The following is a 21,741-nucleotide window of genomic DNA, read 5'->3' as shown; positions in this document are numbered from 1 at the left end:
GGAACCGGTGTGGATTGGCTCAACATTGCTCATGCCTCTTTTATTGTTTTGGATGGCAATGCAATTTCAGCTAATGATAACTGATCAGCCCGCCATTCTTTGTAAGACTTGATTTCTTTTTACTGAAAGATGTTGGTGAACTTAGCATTGTTTAGAATATTTCATAATTCCTTGTTATTGAATGGCAGGGGAATTGGTGGTTATACCAAAGTATTGTCGATGCAAATCCCAAAAGTTGAGCGGGAGAGGTGTTGTTGGCTTCCAATGTCTCCTCACTGTTAGGTTGTAATATAGATTAAGCTGTTTGTGCTTTGATATTTTATTTAAACACTGTCTGCATTTCCTTTTTGCTGATTGTTACTCGGTTTGTATATTTGGAATTGGATTTAAGATTTAGCTGCTGCTTTTCTATTGAATTTAAGGTTTGTATCACCCTCATATCCATTGTTGAAAGGGCTGAACTTATTTCAGATTGGGGTTTGAATTTTTTTTATTTAAGTTAATCTCTTAACTTAACAACTGTTTTCTATTTAGCTTTAAACTTTCTTTTATCTAAGTTTGCCATTGATATTTACATTTTAAAAAATTGGATAAAAATAATTCAAATTTTAACGTGAAAACAATTGTCAAATTTAGAAACTATTAAAAAGAAGAAGTTAAAATCCCAATATAAAAATTAACAAGTTGAAGCTTAAAAAATGAGTTGAGGAATGTTTATTTATTCATTTGAACGGCATTGTATATGTCTAGTCATGCAATGTGCTCTCTCTCTCTATATATATATATATTTACTTGATGTTTATTACTTTTTTTTTATAATGTATAATTAAGAGGTTAGTATACACACACCCATGTTAAGGGTGTTTAAAGGAACTATCTAAATAGAGACTTATCATTATTCTCTCAAAATTCGAACCCAAATAAATTCTCAAATAAATAGCTTTTAATTATCAAGCCAATCACAAAAGTTTATTACTACCTTTTATTAATTGTATTTTCATTATTTTCTTTTATTTTTTGGTTTGAATTCTGATTTTGCCTTTTTTTTTCTTTTTAGGCTATAATGTGTCAATTAATTTGCTTTAGAGATTTTTCTAGCCTATATCTATAATTGTATAATATATAAATATATAGAAGCCGAAGGAATTTTTGAATGAATAGGAATATCCTTAATTATTTATCATATTAATAAATTGATATCTAAAATAATTATAATATTTAATTAAAAAATTAGCTTAAAATAAAAGTAACAATTATACATTTAAAAATAATTATAATTTAATAAAATTGTGATAATTACATATTTAAAAATAATTATAATTTAATTTACCGTTATCGTTTTAAAAAAGTTTGATGTAAACAAAATGTTGTTAATTTTAAAATAAAAGTATTACTTAAATAAAATTCTAAGTATAAAATATAAAGAAAAGTTGTGATAATTATATTTAATTTACAAATATTAGTTAAAAGAAATTATAACTTAAATTTGATATTTAAAATTTAATTTTTATTTAAAATAGCTGTGTTAATATTATTTATATAACATAAAGTTATTATATGAATAGAACTCTATGCATCTTAATTACTATTTATTTAGTATTAGGCTTATATACCAATTAAAGTTTTAATTTTAGCTTCATAATTAACATTTATTAGTTAGGTATATACAATCAATTAACAACTAAGAAAAAGTAATGGTAAAAAATGAAGATTGTTAGCAATAATAAGTTAGAATTATATAAAAAGAATGAAACATTAAAACAATGGTTCTTCAAAATGAAATATTGAATCATATTTTGAACAATAATGACATCGAAGAGAGATAATGTTAGGTTAATTGATGATGAGGCAATATAATATTTTGATATTATTTTTAATTTTTTGTAAATTTTTATATTATGCGAAGCAATCAATCTTAAATAAAATTTTTATTTATCCATTATTGGATTTATTTTAAAAGAAATTTAATTTCAACAATTATTTTTAATTGTTATGATTAAATGTAATTATTGATTTAGTGTGAATTACATTTTGTATTTACTTTCTTGTATATTATTTTAATAATTTTATGTATTAATTCAGTTTTTATTTTTATTATTTTTAAAATATTATTTTATTCTCTCAAAATTTTCAAAACTAATTCACTTTAAACTAAGTTTCACTAAATTAGCATAAATATATATTTGAAATTATAAAAATATGTTATTTAATAAAGTAAAAATTATAAAATTATGTACAATGCATGTGACATTATAAGCTAGTAATTTACAAAATTATTATTTTGGAGATACCTTTGAACTAATGAGAGAGCCTTTTATTTTTTTATCGTATTACTAAATTGATATTTACAAATATTTGTAATTTAATTTAAAATATTAGTTAAAAAGTTGTGATAATTATAGCTTAGTAGAATTGTGATAATTATACATTTAAAAATAATTATAATTTAATTTAAAATTATTAGTTAAAAGCACAAGCTTGGAGAAACTTTTGAACCGACCAAAATACCTTTTAATTTTCATTATATTACTAAATTGACATTTAAAAATAATTATAATTTAATTTAAAACTATTAGTTAAAAAGTTGACGTCAAATAGAAGTTGTAGTTTATTATACATTGAAAAATAATTATAACTTAGTAGAAGTTGTGATAATTACACATTTAAAAAGAATTAGGGTAAACTAACTATTTTGTCATTCAACTTTTAGCTTGTTTCTATTTTGCCCACTCAACTATAAATATTTCCAATTTAATCACTAAAATTTAAAAATTTGTCCCACGACACCCTTAAATATTTAAGAGTGGCATTTTTAAAAAAAAAATCATAAACTAATTTCCCTGGCTAGTCACTATTGTTCCTTGTCATCATCTTCAACTCATAATCCAGTCAAAGCAACCTCTCTAACCTAAACCAAAACACTCACTAAATCGACACCACCAGTTTTTACCATCTCAACCCTCACCATTGAAAGCATAAGCCTTCCTTGCCTCAAGCATCACATTCAGCTCACCTCCACCACCTCATCAAATAAACAACACAGTAACTCTTCAAGGACTTGACCCAAAACTTGTTGGAGAAATTTGTAACAACTTGTTTTTTAGTGGTTTCGAAAATAGTGGTTTTGGGGCCATAAATCCAACGTTTAAGTTCAGTATAATTAGTATTTTAATTATACGAGTCAATAATAATTTTTATATTGAATTTTGATTTGATGAATTTTAATTAATTGAATTAATAGTTAGTATAAGTGGTTGTCTTAAAAGTCAAGTGGTTTCAAAAAATGAGATATCAGGACCCCGTTTCTATAAACCGAGCTTATGAATATTTTTATTAAATATTTAAAGAGTAATTATTTTGGTATGTGAAGGTTTGGTTTAGAAATTTTAATGTTTAGATAGTTAATTAAGGTAAAAGGATTAAATTGTAAAAGGGGAAAAAGTGAATTTCTATAGATTTAAAATACTAAAGGGACCACAATGGTGATTAGAACATGGTCAAAAATTCCAAGCGATGGTGGATATAATTAATCCAATAGCTTTTGGGCTATTTTCTCATTTAGTTTTAATTAGTTTAGGGTTAAATTGAAATTAAGCTTGTTTAGTTCAAATTTTGAAACAACTAAAGGACCAATTGTGCAATTAAACCTTCCTTAGATGGTAATTATACCATATACTTATATTATGGACGTTTATTGACATAATTTACAAATTTTACAATTTATATTAAAGGGGTAATTTAGTAAAAAGTTAAAATGTAAGTTAAATTAAAGAAGTTAAAAGATAATATCAACATTTGCTTTTCTTCTTCATGTGGAGAAAACTGAAACACCATGGCTAGGGCATTGAAAACTTCAACCAAACATTAAGCCCTTCGATTTGGTGAGTAAACCTTGCCCGTTTTTAGTGATTTTTATGTTTTTGAGCTCGTATTAATTCGATCTAGCTAACCCAAGGACTAATTTGTAAAACGGTCAAATGTTGTAGATTGTGCTATTGATGAGTTTGAGTTTTTCTTCAAGTTTTATGTTAGAATATTAAGCTTGGTTGTTAAATAAGACTATTTTGGAAAGTACTTTTTTGTTAATTTTAATGTTTAAGGACAAAAATGTGAAAATAGTAAAAGTACAAGGACTTGATGCAAAATAACAACAAGTATGGGCTTTAATGAAGTGGTAAATAGATTGGCTAAGCTTGGATTTAATTGAAATTGGTTAAATTGCATGTTTTGGACTTAGGGACTAAATTGCATAAAAGTGAAATGTTAGTGGTAATTTTTGTAAAAATTTCCAAATGACTTTATTCCATAAAATGAGTTAATTTTTCTGTTGGAATTAGTTAATTGAATGAAATTATTATTTTAGATCAAGAACGACTAGAAAAACTGAGGGAAGGAGAAAAATTCAAAATAGTCCTATATATTTGTCATTGGTGCAGTTTAGTCAAGTAAGTTCATACGGTTTAATTTTAATACATTTTTAAACGTATTATATGAAATTAATTGTATAACGTTGGATTATATTGATGCATGTAATTGAAAATGGAAATAATGAATTGATATGACATCGATCACTGATTGAGATATTCTGAGCCGATGAATGTTGGTTGTTGAACTAATGCTTGCATATGGAATATGAGATAGTGAGATATTCATGTATTGTTCTGTGATGGAATGCTCTTAATCGATGAACATAGGATAGAGTACGATTGACATGCCAATAGGTTATTATGCGCACGGTATGGGATTGATCTGAGTAGTGAAGATAATCTGCATTTGTTACGGACTATCATGTTATATTATAGTGTTATCAGGTGTGCTGGATGGTACTGACTCTTATGAGCATCTAGTGTGTTGGATGGTTAACCGTCTACTCCTATCCACTTATCAATCATCGGGCTATGTTTATTGATCTTTAAAAATTATTGAAATGTGAAATTGATTTGTACTATTGTACTGAGTATTACTCACCTATTATGAGCTGTGATTGATAGGATTTTCTAAGAATAACTTTATTAACATGAACTTTGTTTAGTAAACTCGTTACTTGATTTTTTATGTTTACTCAGTTAGCTTTATCATTGTAATCGACAAATTTAATAAGTTATATGAAAGCTTACTCGTGTTATTGTTTCGTTTCTTTGTAGATACTATTTGGGGAAGTTGAATATCAGATCAACTTGAATAAATCATATTATCGAGGATCTTGGTAGATTATGAATTTGAACTTGGCTTATATGGCATGTAATAAGGGGATTTGAGTTTGTTTTGTAGTAGTCCATAAGTACTCATGTTATATAGCTTGGTGTGCTTATTATGTGTTTAGTTAAATGACTATTGATATGTGCTTGCATGATGCAAGTTTTGGTTGATTGGAAATAGGAAAGTGTAAGTCTTAACATTCAATATGGTATGATATTTGTGTGATTGCTAATCACTAGGTTATATACTTGTGAATTGAGATTCTAGTTTAAATGATTTGAATAACTAATGGTTATATACAAGCCTAATTCAAAGTTTAAGCATAAGTGAGTGAGCACGAAATAGTAAGTCAGCATGAGTTAGGTCTAGTATTTTTGGGTTTAAATGTAAGTTAGTTTGATTTTTTTGTAGTTTGTGCATTTTAACTAAGATAATGAAATGTATGCATTTGAATTATGGTGTCAATGATGGCACATTGGCTAAGCACATAAGTTGATCATTTTGGAATGCTTTGAGTGCTTTTGAATGTGTTTTAAGGGCTTGTATACATGTGCTTTTAATATGCTTAGGTACCTAAGCATTTGGATGTGAAATGAGCATATTTTGGGTCATTTTTGGCACACACGGATAGCCCACACGGGTGTGTGTCCCAAGCGTGTTAGGTGCAGGGTTCACACGGGCTGACACACGACTTGCGACACGGCCGTGTGACCTAAGTCAGTAAGTTACACCGGTGGACACATGGGTGTGCACACAGGCATATGGAGTAGCCACACGAGTGTATGGGATAGCGACACGACCATGTTTGGAGCCAAACAGTTTAGGCTCTATCACATGGCCTAGATACACGGCCGTGTGGCCACTGTTTTGAAAATTTTCATTTTTGTCCCAAATCTCTTATTTTGTTTCAAATTGTTCCTGATTGTTCCTAAACTATTTTTTGAGGCCTCGTAGGCTCGATTTAAGGTCCGTAAATGTATGGTTTATTCCAACCTGAATTATATATGTATTTGTTAAATTAATTTGATTATTGGCGCTACTTGGTATGAAATGTTCTGAATTGTATGGTAATACTTCGTAACCCTATTTTGGCCATGAAAATGAGTTATGAGTGTTATATTTAGTAGTATCAGAGCTACGGTTTAGTCGATTCTTAGACTAAACGTTGCGTGATGAAGTCTAGAATTACATGCCATATAAACCTGTAATAGTGTGATATTGATGATCTGATCTAACCCCTATTTTTCTTATAGATTTAATTAATGTTAATAGAATCTGATCATACTAACCTTAATGAGGTAAAAGGTAAAATCCTGACTTATAAATAGGAGGTAAGCTATAGTTTATCGATTTTGTAAAATCCTGATAGTGAAGTTAAAATGTCTTTTCAACTTAATGAGTTAATAGTTCACAAAAATTGCATCATCCAATTTAGTGGCTCCATAACATCTCCTCTTAATATGCTTCTTATGGCACCCCTAGGTCCACAACTGATTGAAATAGTTCGACGGCTCTTGTTGAATAAATTAAAAAGTATAATAACAAAGACTGCAAAAGTAAAACAGATGAAGATCCAATTAGGGCTGAGTACTGGCTTGAAATTATCCAAGGAATTTCCGGTGATATGACTTGTCTTCTTGATGATTATCTTAGATGTGTTATGTTTTTATTATTATTTATAAATAGGCAATGTGTATAATTGGTGGTCGACATTAAGACGCGAATAATTGGGATTTCTTCAGATTTTAATTCAAAAAGAGAAATGTCATCAAATGTCATATGGACAAGAATTTGTATAAGTTAATCAATGTAATTGAGAAATTGTGCCTGTGAATAATGTTAAACAATTGTATATGTAACATCCCGAATTAGGGCCGAGTCAGAACAGTGGTTTCAAGACCACAAATTTGAGATAGAAATAATTATTATATGATTCTTATGAGGTCTATGATATGAATGCATGCTTATGTGAAAGTTTCATGAAGAAATTCTATGCATAAAATGTCTAATTGAACTTTAGGGACCAAATTGAATAAGATGCAAAACTTGCATTCTAGAAGCTTTAAGCATGAAATTGCTTTAGATTATGAATTAGAGGGTCCTAATTAGCAATTTGACCAATTTTTATAATTTTGGACAAAAATTGGACATGCATAGGAAAAATTTGAAAGAAAACCCCTAAGGGCATTTTGGTCATTTGATAATTAAAAGAATAAAAAGGGAAAGTCAAAGCAAAAATGTGTCTAGTGCTAGCCGAATTTCTCAATAGCCATAGCTAGGGTTTTGTTCAACATTTCCAAGCTTGATTGTAAGTACTCCTTAGCCCCGTTTTTAATGTTCTTTGTATTTTTGAAGTCTTTGAAGCGTGACCTACCCATTTCTAGCTATATTTCGAGCTAGGGTTCATGTATGAAATTTGACCCATATGTAACATGCATGTATTTTGTTGATTAATAGAGGAATATGAATGTTTGATGCATGATAAACATCTTTTACTAAGTGATTTTTAGTGAAAACACATAAAAAAGGGACTTGTTTGTAAAAGTGTAAAAGTGAGTAGTAATAATGCTAAATGAAGGAAAATATGGGCTGATATGAGCATAGTAAAGGTTCGGGTAGGCTTGGGTAACCAAGAAAATGCATGCATTTCATTTTGCGAGCCTAGGGACTAAATCGTAAATAAATGGAAAGATAGGGGTAAAAAGGTAATTTTACCAAAGCATGAATTATGGATCGATTTTCAAAATGTGATTAATAAAAAAGTTAAATTTGGCATTATAGATCAAGAAAAATATGAATCGGGTCTTGATCGAGGGAAGAATAAAGTATACGACGATTAGGCTCGATTACTATCATTTTTGTACCGAGGTAAGTAAATGTGTAAATAATGTGACAATGTGGTATGTTATATGATGCTAACATTATGTGATAAATATTTTATTGCTTATTATGTATGCTATGTCTAATGGTACTATTGTAAGCATGAATGATATTATGGTCGCTATCCACGATGTCACGAGCAAGTGCAATAGAGACGCAATGTGCAAGTGAGAAAAACCCCGTTTGAACCTTAGGAATAGTTTAGGATACAAGTGACATGTCACTAGGAATTAAGAAGTCCGAATTCGGTGAGTGGTCCGGGTTCGTGATAGATGTGGCATCCGAGCTCGTTGAGTGGTCCGAGTTCATAATGGATGCGATACATGTGATTGGGTTTTGGGAAATGGTCTTGTGTGTCCTACCGATGGCTAGGTAATCCTTGAGTGGTCAGATACCTAACAGCTTTTGTGAGCAGCCCGTGTAGCTTGATCGATAGCTTATACGAGCAAGTCCGTGAGTAGCTCTATTGTGAGCGTTGCATGATATGAGGTAGCTTTGGCTACGTATGTTTATGTCGCACTCATGTGCAAGTTTTCATGTATCCAATAGTATTCCGAGCGTTCAACTGGTATTGTAATGAATGATACGATGAAAGTCCCAAGATGGGCATGGTAATGAAGGTAAAGTTATTTGATATGCTAAGGATATGTACAGGTACGTACGTTATACTCATGAGAGATGCCTTGTTAAAGGATGATATGTGACGAGAAAGTATATTCATATATATATATATATGAATACTTGATAAATGAGCTAGAATGCTTGAATGATGAATAATCTTGGTGGTTATGCTATTATGTCTTGCATGATTATGGTTTATTAATATTGCATATTATTTGCATGTAGACTTACTAAGCTTAAATGCTTACTCGCATCTCTTTTCCATCCTTTGTAGTTCTGCCAAGCTAGCTCGGGGATTGAAAATTATCAGAACATTTAATCACACTATCAAAAGAACATTGGGTACAGTGAATTTGTTATTTTGAGTATGACATGTATAGGGGGCTTGGTCATTTTGTGGTATGTGTCATGCTATTTGGACAAATTGTGAAGGTCTATGATGTTGATGATTCATTTTGTAATAGCCATGTGATATGGCTCATGATTGATTCTTGGGTTGTAATATATAATTGTTCATGCATGCATGTGTTGATGCCTTGATGATGTTCTATGTGGTTGTGTGATGGATATATGATGAGATATTGTCTTGATGATGTGGAATATGATTGCTTGGTGGATGTATGAAGAAGTATGGATTAAATACTAGGAGATAAAGAATGGTTTAGTAACCTAAGATGACAATAGTTATAAATGTGCAACCTGAAATTTTGATAATTAAGTTGATTTGCATGAAGTTTGTATAAAATGCCCCCAAATGCTGTGATTAAGGGAATGTGCAATAAGATGATATTATAAAGATGTGAAAGTGCTATGGTGTTGAATATTGAGTGTTTAAGTATGTCATGTTGCATGTTATGAAATATGCTTAAGTACATAAGTGATTAAGGTGGCAATTGGCTTGGAAAATAGCCTTCAAATTGTCCATAAGGGTAGGCATACGGGCATATGTCTAGGTCATGTGTGACACACGGTCTATCCCACGGGCGTGTGGAATGGCCATGTGTCCCTTGCACTCTATTTTTGCAAGTTAGTATGGTTAGTAGTAAACACATGGGCTAAGGTACGAACGTGTGTCTTGGCCGTGTGAGGGACACAGCCTACCCACATAGGCGTGTACTCTGGCCATGTGAAGTCTGCTCCTTTTTATGAAAAATTTATTTGATTTTTATTGACCACACGGTTTGGCCATACGGGCGTGCGATGCGGCCGTGTGACCCTAAATTGGTGCTGACGCCATAGACAGAGAGTTACACGGCTGGAGGACACGGACGTGTAGAGAGCACACGGGTGTGTCCCCTGTCTCACACGGGCGTGTGGCTTTGTGTTAGGGAAAATTTCCCAAACTTTTCTAATAGTACCTGATTTAGTCTCCATCCTTTTTCGATGGCTGTTTTGGGCCTCGTAGGCCCATATTAGGGACAATTTGTGTATGTATAAATGAAGTTGTTTTAAAGAAAATTTTATAGCCTGACTTTTTGCATGAACATATGAGTACAAGTTTGGTAATGCCTCGTACCCTGTTTCAGCGTCGGATTCGGGTAAGGGGTGTTACAGTTAGTGGTATCAGAGCTATGGCTTAGTCGATTGTCAAACTAACCTAACGTATTTGAGTCTAGCGATTCATGCCATACGTATATATAATGATAGTTTGACGACTTCTGACAATATTAAAATGTGTTTCATATAGCAAATGGATTCCGACAGAGTAGTGGCGGATGATGTAGAAAGTAATGCGCCTGCTCTAGCTGAAGGAGCGGTGCCATCTGAGAGTAGACCCGAAACTATTAGAAGAGGAGAAGGAAGCAGATAGGCCTTTCTCAACATGATGAATGCATGGTATACGGAGTTTGTTCGAATGAACCCGAATGCTCAACCTACCCCACCTCCCTCAAATCCTCAACCCACACCCGTGATGCCTCAAGGTATAGATTTTATGAGATTCTCTAGAACACCAGTTGATAAAATTTGAAAGCAAGTTGCTGAGAAATTTAGGGCAAATGCTAATGACAACCCTGAGAAAGTAGAGTTCTGGTTAGAGAACTCGATGTGGGTGTTTGATGAACTATCCTGTACACCCGAGGAGTGCCTAAAATGTGCCATATCTTTGTTAAGAGATGTAACATATCACTGGTGGAGAACGCTGATATCTGTGATACCACCGGAGAGGGTTACTTGGGAATTCTTTCAAGAGGAATTCCAAAAGAAATACATTAGTGAAAGGTTCATCGATCGGAAGCGTAAGGAATTTCTGGATTTGAAATAGGGTCATATGACAGTTAGTGAATATGAGAGAGAATTCGTCAGACTAAATAAATATACTCGCGAGTGTGTATCCTCCTAAGCTAAGATGTGCAGAAGATTTGAAGATGGACTTAATGAGGATATTAAGACATTAGTGGGTATTCTTGAGTTGAAAGAATTTGTGGCACTTGTTGAGCGGGCTTGTAAAGCCGAAGAATTGGTCAAAGAAAAGAAGAAAGTCGAGTTTGAGGCTAGAGAAACAAGAAAGAGATATCAGAGTAAGTCGTTACCATCTCAGTCTAAGAAACCTAGAGAGATGTACTCCCATTCACATGTGTTGGCTGGACACTCATACGAGAATCGTAGAAAGTAAAATTCGGGTTTTAGATATCAGGCTACGTCCGTGGCAAGTATGGGTAATGCTAAACCTTCCAAGGCCGAATGCCAGCAATGTGGTAGACGTCATTCTGGAAACTATAAGGTGAGTGAAGGATCTTGTTTTAGATGTGGTTCTCTAGACCACTTTATTAAGGATTGTCCCGAGATGATGGAGAAAGAAAGATTTTAGAGTCCAAGACCGAGTGGCGCAACTTCTAGGGGAAGACCCCCGAGAAATACCGGGAATGGGTCGGGGGAGTAAGAATGTGACACAAGATACAACAGTGAGATCTGAAGCTAGGGCTCCAACTAAGGCCTATGCCATACATGCACACGAAGAGGCAACTTCTCTTGATGTGATCACTGGTAATTTTTCTCTCTATGATACTAATGTTATTGCTTTGATAGACCTTGGCTCTACTCATTCTTATATGTGTATGAAATTGGCATCTAGTATGAATATACTTGTCGAGTCTACAGAATTTATGATCAAGGTGTCAAACCCGTTAGGAAAGCATGTGATAGTTGATAAAGTATGTGAGAAATGCCCATTGATTGTTAAAGGTCATTGTTTCCCAGTCGACTTGATGTTGTTGCCTTCTAATGTGTAGCATCTCGATTTTTGATTTTGAGCCTAGTCGGAACAATGGTTTAGGGACCACAAATTCGACGAAGAAAATTTTATTTTTATTATATTTTTATGGTCTACGATTTCACGGTATAATTTTGTGAAAATTTCGTTCAAAAATTTTGACGTTTTGGCACTCAATTTAGTCAAAAGGACTAAATTGTAAAAGATTGCAAAATGTGTATTCTAGTTCACAAAGGTACTAAGTACTTGTGAGTAATGGGTTTTTAAGTTGGAGATCCTTAAATGGTAAATAGCCCATTTTGTAATTAGTGGACAAAAATGGACATAGCATGGTATGTTTTTATTTATTTTTCATTAAGGGTATTTTAGTAATTTGGAAAATAAAGCCAAAATAACTAAGAAAAAGATGTCATCTTCTTCATTTTTCTCATTCCATAACCGTATATGGAGATGGTAGACATGGCTAGGGTTTGTAAAACTTCCAAGCATGATTGTAAGTCCATCTTTACCCCGTTTTTAATGTTCTTTGTATTTTTGAAATCCTTGTAGCTCGATTTACCCATTTCTACCATTAATTTGAGCTAGGGTTCATGTTTAAAAATTTACCCATATGTGAAATGCATGCATTTTGTTGTATAATGGTAGAAAATGAGTGTTGGGTGTTAGATAAACAACTTTGGCTAAGCGATTTTACATGAAAACGAGTAAAACGACATAATCGGTAAAAATACCTAATGCTCATAAGTACATGTTAGAGTGAGAATTTGATGTTGTTATAGAAGGGAAAAATGATCATCATGTCATAAAACATAAGAAAATAGGATGAAGTTTAATTTTCAAACCTTGGGGCAAAAGTGCAAATATGCAAAAGTTTAAGGGTCAAAATGTAAATTTGTAAAAATATGATTTATGAACCCATTTGAATAACGTGAGTAATAAATGAGCTATATTTGTAATGTTAGATCAAGGAAATCGAGATTCGGGCTAAAATCAAGAAAATACCAAGTAGTGGACTTAAATGGTAAAAATGACCATTTTCGTATACGAGGTAAGTTCATATGACTTTTAATAATGCAATGTGTATTTTAATGTTATTTCTTTGATAGTATATGAGATGTAAGTTTATATGTAAATAATGTATTGTTTTGATTATGTTATAATATTCTATTTTGTGACATGTGATATAAGTTTTAGTATTGTTCAATTAATGGATACAAACGGTGAATTGTGGTTGATGAATTGAGATTAAATGAGAAAATCTCGGTTGAAACTTTGGAATGGAAAAAGGTGATGCTAAGTGGATATACCACGGTTATACGTGTAACGTGGTGCTAAGTGGATATACCATGATTACACATATTGATACATGTAACGTGGTGCTAAGTGAATATGCCACGGTTACATATATTGATTCATTAACGTGGTGCTAAATGGATATGCCACGGTTATACATGTTAATTTGAAAAGTGTCACTAAGTGCGTATGCCACATTACATGTTAGCCCAATAATGTGGTGCTATGTGCATATACCACTAAGTTGGGCATTAATTACAGAAGGTGGAGCTATGTGCTAAAACCACCGGATATTGTTACTTTTCGAAGTGTTCACCAGGAGAAATTATGTGAGTTAATACCGAAATATGAATATATGAGTTTTGAATTATGAGCTAGATATGTGATTGAATTTTTGATAAGATGAATATGGATAAGTATTATCTTGAAAGTTGATAATAAGAAATTTTAGTGAAGGAATGAAATTTGGGATAAACAGTCTAAAATAGCAGTAGGGGAGTGACTTTGAAAAATCACCAAAAATGATAGAAGTTGAATTAGAAGTGGAATGAGATATGGAATTAAAGCTTATTGAATTTATTTTCATATAAAAGAAATAGAGCAAACAAATGAATCTGTATTTTGAGATATTTATATTTTTGTAAGACTAGTTTAGATTGATTTCGTGATCCCTTGTTCTGAATTGTAAAAATCATTAAAAATTGTAAAAAAATATTTAAGCAACATAATTTATATGGTTTGATTACTTATTGAATTTATTTTCAGAAAAAAGTAACAAGAACCTCATTTGAATTTGGTAGCAAAAGATAATTAAATTTTAGTGAAGAGTGGTCAGACACTACAGGAAAATAGGGCTTTAGTGGCGTTTTATCAAAAAACGCCACAAAAATTGTAAAACACAGAGCAGTAGCGGCGTTTTACTAAAAACGCCGCTAAAAACAGAGCAATAGCGGCATTTTTTGTTAAAACGGCGCTAAAAACAGAGCAATAGCGGTGCTTTTGGTAAAACGCCGCTAAAAGTCGGAGCATTAGCGGCACTTTTGGTAAAATGCCGCTAAAAGTCGGAGCATTAGCGGCGTTTTTGATAAAACGCCGTTAAAAGTCATATAACCCCTTAAACCCCAAAAAAATCATGAACACTAATCTATAACCCCTAAAACACTAAACCTCTAAACCTTGAAAACCCTAAATCCTAAACTATAACTTTTAAAACCCTAAACCCCTAAAAACATCACATGGATGTTGATGTGTATATACATATATATTAATGTAAAAGCTTATGTTCATAATAAATAATGGAAGCAATACTTAATATTGATTAAATTTATTTTTTGGTTTACGGTTTAATATTTAAGGTTTAAGGTCTATGATTTAGGGTTTTATGGTTTAAGGTTTAATGGCCATGGGTATATATATAGTATGTTAATCTCAAGTGAATCATATTCAATAATTAAATCCTAAACCCTATAATTAATTATTATTATCGATAATAGATATCTTGATTTTGATAAAAAATATTTTTATATATTAATAAGGTGTTATATTGTTTAATGGATTGAAGGATTCGTGGAAAACATTTTTAATGATAAGTTTACCTTTAAATTTTATTAATAGTTTTTGTTTATACTATTTTAATATTTATCTATCTTGATTAATTAAAATATATTTATTTATCTGAACGAAAATTCTCTCGCACTCATTTGTGTCTCCACGCTTTTTAATTGTAACTCATTTTCTTTTTAAAATATATATTTGTGTCTTCACGTTTTTCGTTTTTTACACAATTATTGATATAACACCATTTTATATTTATATATTGCATGGATACATAAATATTTATATTTATTCAATATAAAATATATTGATGTATTTATTTTTTAAATGTGTATGATTAAATCAAAATTAAAGTTTTAACTATACATTTAAACCACAATTAGAATTTCACGTCTACAATTACACATTAAACCACTACTGACAAAATAGGAAAATCAAAATCCCTAATTTTTGTTAAAAATAAAAAAATTAAAATTAAGCAATAGTGGCGTTTTAGACAAAAGCATACAAAAATATGTTAAAAATTTTGAAAGAAAAGAATAGAAAAAATATGTTAAAAATAAAAAAAATTAAAATTAAGCAATAGTGGCGTTTTAGACAAAAGCATACAAAATTTGAAATATACCGTGAAAAGTTAAGCTATATTGGCGTTTTAGTGGAAACGCAAAGCAGGAAAATCAAAATCCCTAATTTTTGTTACCCGGTCGTTACTCCCTCTTCTTCGTTTTGCTTATTATTTAACAGGACTCTCATTCTCTCCTCAACCTTTTGTCAAAGGACAAACATCTAAACGGAAATTGAAGCCGAAAGCTCGTTGAAATCCCTTACTAACTACCAAGGTTATTTTCTTAAGATTCAGCGATTTGAAGTGTTTTAACTCGAAATTAAAGTTTGATAGAAAATCTCAAAAGCTAGGAAAAGTAAAGAAATATTCTTAAGATTCAGCGATTTTGGGTAGTTCTATTGACAAGCTTTTCTGATTTTCAGCTTTGATTTTTCTTTCTCTTTTGTCTCTGGGATTTGAGAGTTGTGAAGGTTAAGGTCTTGAGTGATGGCATTACAAGAGAAGTTAGATAGATTTAAACAGCAGCAGGAGAAGTGTCAGTCGATGCTCTCCAACATTTCAGCAAAATCAGCATCTTCTAGGTCCACTCCAAAACCTACACTTGCGGCCGCCGCCCCCTTTCCCAGTGCAAGACCTTTGAAGTAGAACAATTAGTCTCCAACAATGGTATATATGTGTCTGTTCTCTTGCTTATTTGTTCCCCCCAAGTTTCTATTGTATGTTTTCTTTGAATTTCATGCGATTCTATTTGTATTCAATTCTGGGTTGTTTAAAGTAATATAGTCTACGTGATAAATTGAGTACTTTCTATTTTTCCTTTGAAGCAGAACAATTAGTCTCCATAAAACCTGTCAATAAAGATGTGAGTAAAGACATCTGAACCAATGCAAATTTGAGGTTAAACTGTTTGGTATGTTGAGTCTACCTTTTAATAAAGATGTTGAGTTTGAATAAGTGTGATGATAAATACTTGAAATGGTATTGTCCCTGAGTTAAACTATAAAAGCTTAAATGTTATAGTTAAAATAGATAAATGTGAAGACTCTTGAACCCTAGCCTAATCAAAACTTGCTCTCATGAGTTCATATCAATAGTTCTTTCTAGATTGTCATGCTTGGTAGGAATTTTATAGGCACTTGAAAAAGAGGCTTGCTGCTGTATTTGAGCAACAACAAGCTGAAAGAATCTGTAAGGAAATAGAGGAGCAGGAGTTTGAAGAAGCACAAACGTTTCTACAAGAAATTGAGAAGCATTTGAAAAGAGGGAAAAGAAAGCCAATTTTAGATGGGGTGAACAACCATTTATTTTCATTAAGTTTCTGACTCCTATAAGCTGTTCTTTATTTTTATTTTTTATTTGAGTTCTGACTATGCATGTGTCCAGGAGAAATTAACAAAGCAAACCTTGCTTGAGCAGACGATGAGTGAGCAGCTAAAGGAGAGGCAGGAACAGGGGAAGAGACTACAAAATGTTGCGAAAACAATGAACCATATGGAAAGAGCTAAGAGAGAGGAAGCAACACCTTTGATTGAAGCCGCTTTTCAACGACGACTGCTAGAAGAGAAGGTGCTTCATGAACGTGAACAACAGGTAAAATTTTAATTCCTTGTTTTGCAGTTGAAAGAAGTACTTTGTTTTTAGTGCTTCTCTTTCCAGGTCTTGTAACGTATGACCTTTCATGTTTTATAAACATATCAAAGACTTTGATTTGTTATCTTAAGTCTGCCTCAACAGATGTTCTATCTTCATTTGCATTTCCATATCTTGAAGGGAAGAGCAGCGTTTATATGTCATGATCTTTCTTTATGAGAGGTTACATTTTGTTTTGTATTTTTTCCATTGTCAACCTTTTTGATATAATCATTCGTAATTCAGTTTTTCTATGTTGTAGCTGGAAGTTGAGTTGAGTAGGCAGCATCATGATGGGGACTTGAAAGAGAAGAATAGGTTGGCACGCATGTTAGAAAATTATTCAGGCCTGGAAGCAAGAAAGGGATATCAAGAGGAAGAAAATATTCTATGTGAGGTCTGAAGAGGAGAGAATAAGAGGAAGCACACAAACGTGAAGGTATGTAATTTTATATACTCATTTCATTATTTTTTTAATAATTACTTGACCTGAAATTATACTCGATTTTGAACTACCTTAGGATTATAATTATTAAAGAATATTGAAAATTAAATTATAATTTTATTAATATTTCAAAATATAAGCATCTAAAAGTCGGCACTAAGAAATATCTATTTTTTTGAAAATGTATTAACAACAATATCCTCAAGTGTTTGCCAAACTACATGTTAATGTTATCAAGAGTATCCACTATTTATTTGTCACAAAATCTCCATATAAATTTGGTATAATATAATCATAAATTTTTGCTATAAATACAACACGAGTTTGATTTTAACCACTAAATTAAAAACATATATAATTTTATCCTTGAACTATACAAAATTTTTATTTAAGTTACTAGATTGTTAAGTTTTTTTTTTAAAGTTCGCCATTAAGCTTCAAGTAATAATTCAATGATTGGTATAGTAAATCAATATTCATTGATAGATAAAAGAACATACTTTAAATCTAAGTCAATTTAACGATCAATATTGGATATCGATGAAAAAGTTGTTTAAACTTTAGTTAAATAAATTGTGACATAAAAAACTATTTCATGAAAAAATGAACTATAAAAGACAAAAGGAAAGAGAGTTTTGGGCTGAAAGCAGGTCATGTATTGGCCACATCCATCTAACTTGGGGCATGAATTGCTTAGTTTTGGGCCGATTGCATGGTAACATGGTAACATTTGAAATTCAATCTTTGAAAACTTTGCACCAGCTGTCCTAACCATATGATGACTTTTAGTAATGAATTACCAATGAATATTCGTGGCAGACATTGAGTATGCAATTAGTTATATTATTACTTTAATGCAGGCTGCAGAACAGGATTATGAGAAGGAAAAACTTAACAAAAGGATTGTTAAATTATCTGGTGGTGTGGCAGTGATACAGGTAGCCATTAGTTAGTTGAAGGGACATTCTATGTAGTTTGTCCATATGGAACTTGTTTTAAGAAATTTTATATTATTTCTATCCAATTTTTGATGTGATATTCTTTTGAAAATTTAAAGGTTGGAGCTCAAACTGATTTTATGATACTGTATGTTGAATTTTATGATTTTTGCGACATGAAAGATGCGGTTCGACTTTGAAAAAAATTAATGAGTAAAAGCGGATTAAATCTCATGATTTTACCTTGTTTATCTTTGTTTAAATGACTGGTAAGGACAAGTTTTCCAGCATTTGTAGAAGAGTCTAGTATGTCTTATGTTGTTCAAATTGAATAGATTGAATAGAGTTCGTTTTGATTAATGGTGCATTATCTTTGTCGATTCTTGGACACATTAAATGTGTTTTGGCATGGATAATTTCTAGGTTTATTAAGGTCCAAATGTAGATATAATGATTGTGAAATCAACTATTTAAATTTAGTGATGTGCCATGTTAAAGATTGTAAATTTTAGACAAAATTATGGTAAAGTCGACATGTTGAAGCCACAAATTATCGATTTATCTTGATTGAAATACTTTGTGAATGGGGAGTTATTTATGCATACAAACTTTATTTCAAGACATATAATTAAAGCAAATACATATAATTATATACATAATCAAATTTTAAAATATTTCTTTTAACTTATTATAAATATTTTAAGGAAAACAATGTTCTAATATAATCTGCTAGCTTTAGTGTAAAGCAATTTTATTTTAATTTGTTTCATTTCTTTTTTATGTGGTGTAGGGGGTATGTTGGAATTCACAGCTCGGGATTCAGAGACTTTCTCTGAAAACCGAGCATTTCGATCTATTGTGGATTCTGGTTTTGAACATCCTTCCGAATAATACTGTTAAATAACTGATATAATGTTTTAATTTGTTTCATTTCTTTGCTACTTGTTTTTAGATTTTCTGCTATTTATCATCTTTTTTTTCTTTTTTAAATTCTTGTATTTGCTCTAGTTTTGTTGCGTGATTGTTTGTCTATTTTGTGTCTTTTTGTTGTTAGTTTTGTGTTATAATTTGTTCCAAAGTTGGATTTCAAATCTTTAGATTTATAATTAGGGCTTATTGGATTTACTGGTATTTTTAGTCAAAGCTAACTGTTCATCAGACCCTGATATTGCCTTTTGTGTTTGTAATTTTAGATACTAGAAGTAAAGAATAATTTCTATATAACGTTAAACAACAAGAGGTAAAATATAGTTTGGGGTGGAATTGAGCAAAGGCTTCAGAACTGTGATTTTGAGTTGAGTTTATGTTTACTCCTTGATTATACTGATAATAAATTTGTCAGGGAATCTTATGCATTGGCTTTCTCAAATGTTCTCGCCAGCAAAAGGAAATTACAAGGGAACAAGCAGTTCAAGATCTGGAGGTAAGCTATGAGAGTTGTTCAAAGCTGGCCTTTTGGTCTACATTTTGCCTTGATGATTTCTTATTTATGTATTCTTTTGTTTGATCAATTGGAGGTCTAGTCATACTCTGAATGCTTCTTTTTTTATATTAAAACCTCTCCTACCACATTATAATCAAGTGTTCTTAAGTTGACAAATATACTGTAAGAACCCATTCTTGTCATGCGTTACAAGTGATTGTTGTTAAGATATTGAACCCACAACCTTTCAGGAGTCTTGAACAGTTCATTTTAAGGATATTTTCTAACATTTAATACATTGCTTACTTTAACTGAATTCAAGAAAAAAGTGATGCATTAATTACACGGCATTAGTTAACATTTCTCTTAAGAAATTTATCAATAAACAACTTAACATGATAAGAATATTGGAGATTTTGCAATATGGTATTGATTTGTAGGGTATTTCAGGCCAATATTGTGAAAGTATCACAGTTGTGAACTAATTTTCTCATCAAATACCATAATCTCATGGACATTTATATGCAGGAAATGGAGAGAAGAAGAGAAGAACTTGAACAATTGCTATTGGCAGAAAGGGTATGAGAGAATGTAGGTGATTAAGTCAAATGGAGAAAGGGACATTATGTCCTTGTTGTGTGCAAGTTTTTTCTTCTTGAGACAGGCAAGGAACCTGACATCAAGAATGGTTCAACTTAAAGATGCTTCCTTGCACTCATTCTCATCCTCTTTATATTTTTCGATGCTTTCTTCAAGTAGGATACTAAGAATTTCCTGTACTATTCTTTCTGATTGCTTATAAAATAGTTTGCTCATTAGAACCTTCATTTTCTCTTGTCTTTTATTTATTTTTGTAAATTATTTTTCTTTGTTTAGTGACACAACGAATCTTTGAACATAATTTATGTTGAGTTACATATAAATGATTTTTTAAAAATTGTGTATAGTTTAAAGTTCAAATTTCAAAATAAAACATAATATAATATTTATCATAGAAAATAAATATTATTTAATTAAAATATATTTTTAAAGTTTATATTTTTTAGTGGCGTTTGTCAAAAAAGCGTCGCTAAAGGTCTGTTATATAGCGGCGTTTTTAGAAAAAGTGCCGCTAAAGGTCATAGTCTTTAGCGGCGTTTTTAGGAAAAGCGCCGCTAAAAGTCATGACCTTTTAGCGGTATTTTTTTAAATAAATGTCGCAAACTTTAGCGGTGTTAGCAATAGCGGCGTTTTTTGCGGCGCTTGTAAAAACGCCGCAAATAGTTTTAGCGGCACTTAAAAGCGCCGCTAAAGGCCTAAAAAACGCCGCTAAAAGTCAGTTTTGCTGTAGTGAGAGCTGCTGAACCGCAAAATAGGGGAGACTTCAATGAATAAAATGTATTAATTGACCCAACCAAAGATTATTAAATTTTTATGGTAAGAAGACATGTGAGTCTAGTTTCTGGGAAAATTAACGGATATTAATTTGGAATTCTGTAGCTTGAGTTATAAATAAATTACCGACTATGACTCAAGTAGACAGCTTGACCAGAATATGAATAAAAGTGTAATTATAGTTGTTTTACCTAAGGAAACATGTTGGTAAATTGCTTATTAATTTCATATGGACTTACTAAGCGTAAAACTTACCCCCTTTCCATTTCTTTTAGTATTGGCAGGTCGACTCGGGGTTGGAGATTGTCGGAAGCAGCGTCACACTATCGAAACATTGATGTGAAGTGTCGATAAACTTCAAGTGTTTTCAAGTGAGTGGCATGTATAGAGATTTAGCCGTATGATAGTTGTTAGTATGATTTTGCCAAACATATTGGCTTATTATGGTTAAATCGTATATAGCCATGTAATATGGTTTATATTAGATCACTGGGTTGTACGTCTAATTGATTATGCGTGCTTGATCCATTGCTTTATGATATGTGCATGTGAATGAATGTTTCGAAATAAAAATGAAATTTTATAGCCCGTATTTTAGTTGGATATTTG

The 21,741-nt window shown here is 31.5% G+C and overlaps 2 long non-coding RNA genes across 2 annotated transcripts; both read left to right on the top strand.

Moving 5' to 3' along the window:
- Positions 1–3: 3 nt before the first annotated feature.
- On the top strand, positions 4–519 carry LOC128283318 (uncharacterized). The gene is made up of 2 exons (XR_008273665.1): positions 4–101; positions 189–519. It is a non-coding gene; the product is annotated as an uncharacterized LOC128283318 (long non-coding RNA).
- A 19,151-nt stretch (positions 520–19,670) lies between these two features.
- LOC128287411 (uncharacterized) lies at positions 19,671–20,382 on the top strand. Its single transcript, XR_008278116.1, has 2 exons — positions 19,671–19,758; positions 20,287–20,382. It is a non-coding gene; the product is annotated as an uncharacterized LOC128287411 (long non-coding RNA).
- The last annotated feature ends 1,359 nt before the right edge of the window (positions 20,383–21,741 follow it).

The sequence above is a fragment of the Gossypium arboreum genome, chromosome 2 (assembly GCF_025698485.1).
Source record: "Gossypium arboreum isolate Shixiya-1 chromosome 2, ASM2569848v2, whole genome shotgun sequence".
NCBI classification, from domain to species: domain Eukaryota; kingdom Viridiplantae; phylum Streptophyta; class Magnoliopsida; order Malvales; family Malvaceae; genus Gossypium; species Gossypium arboreum.
The sequence above is the reverse complement of the archived record's forward strand: the minus strand, read 5'-3'. Positions and strand labels throughout refer to the sequence as shown.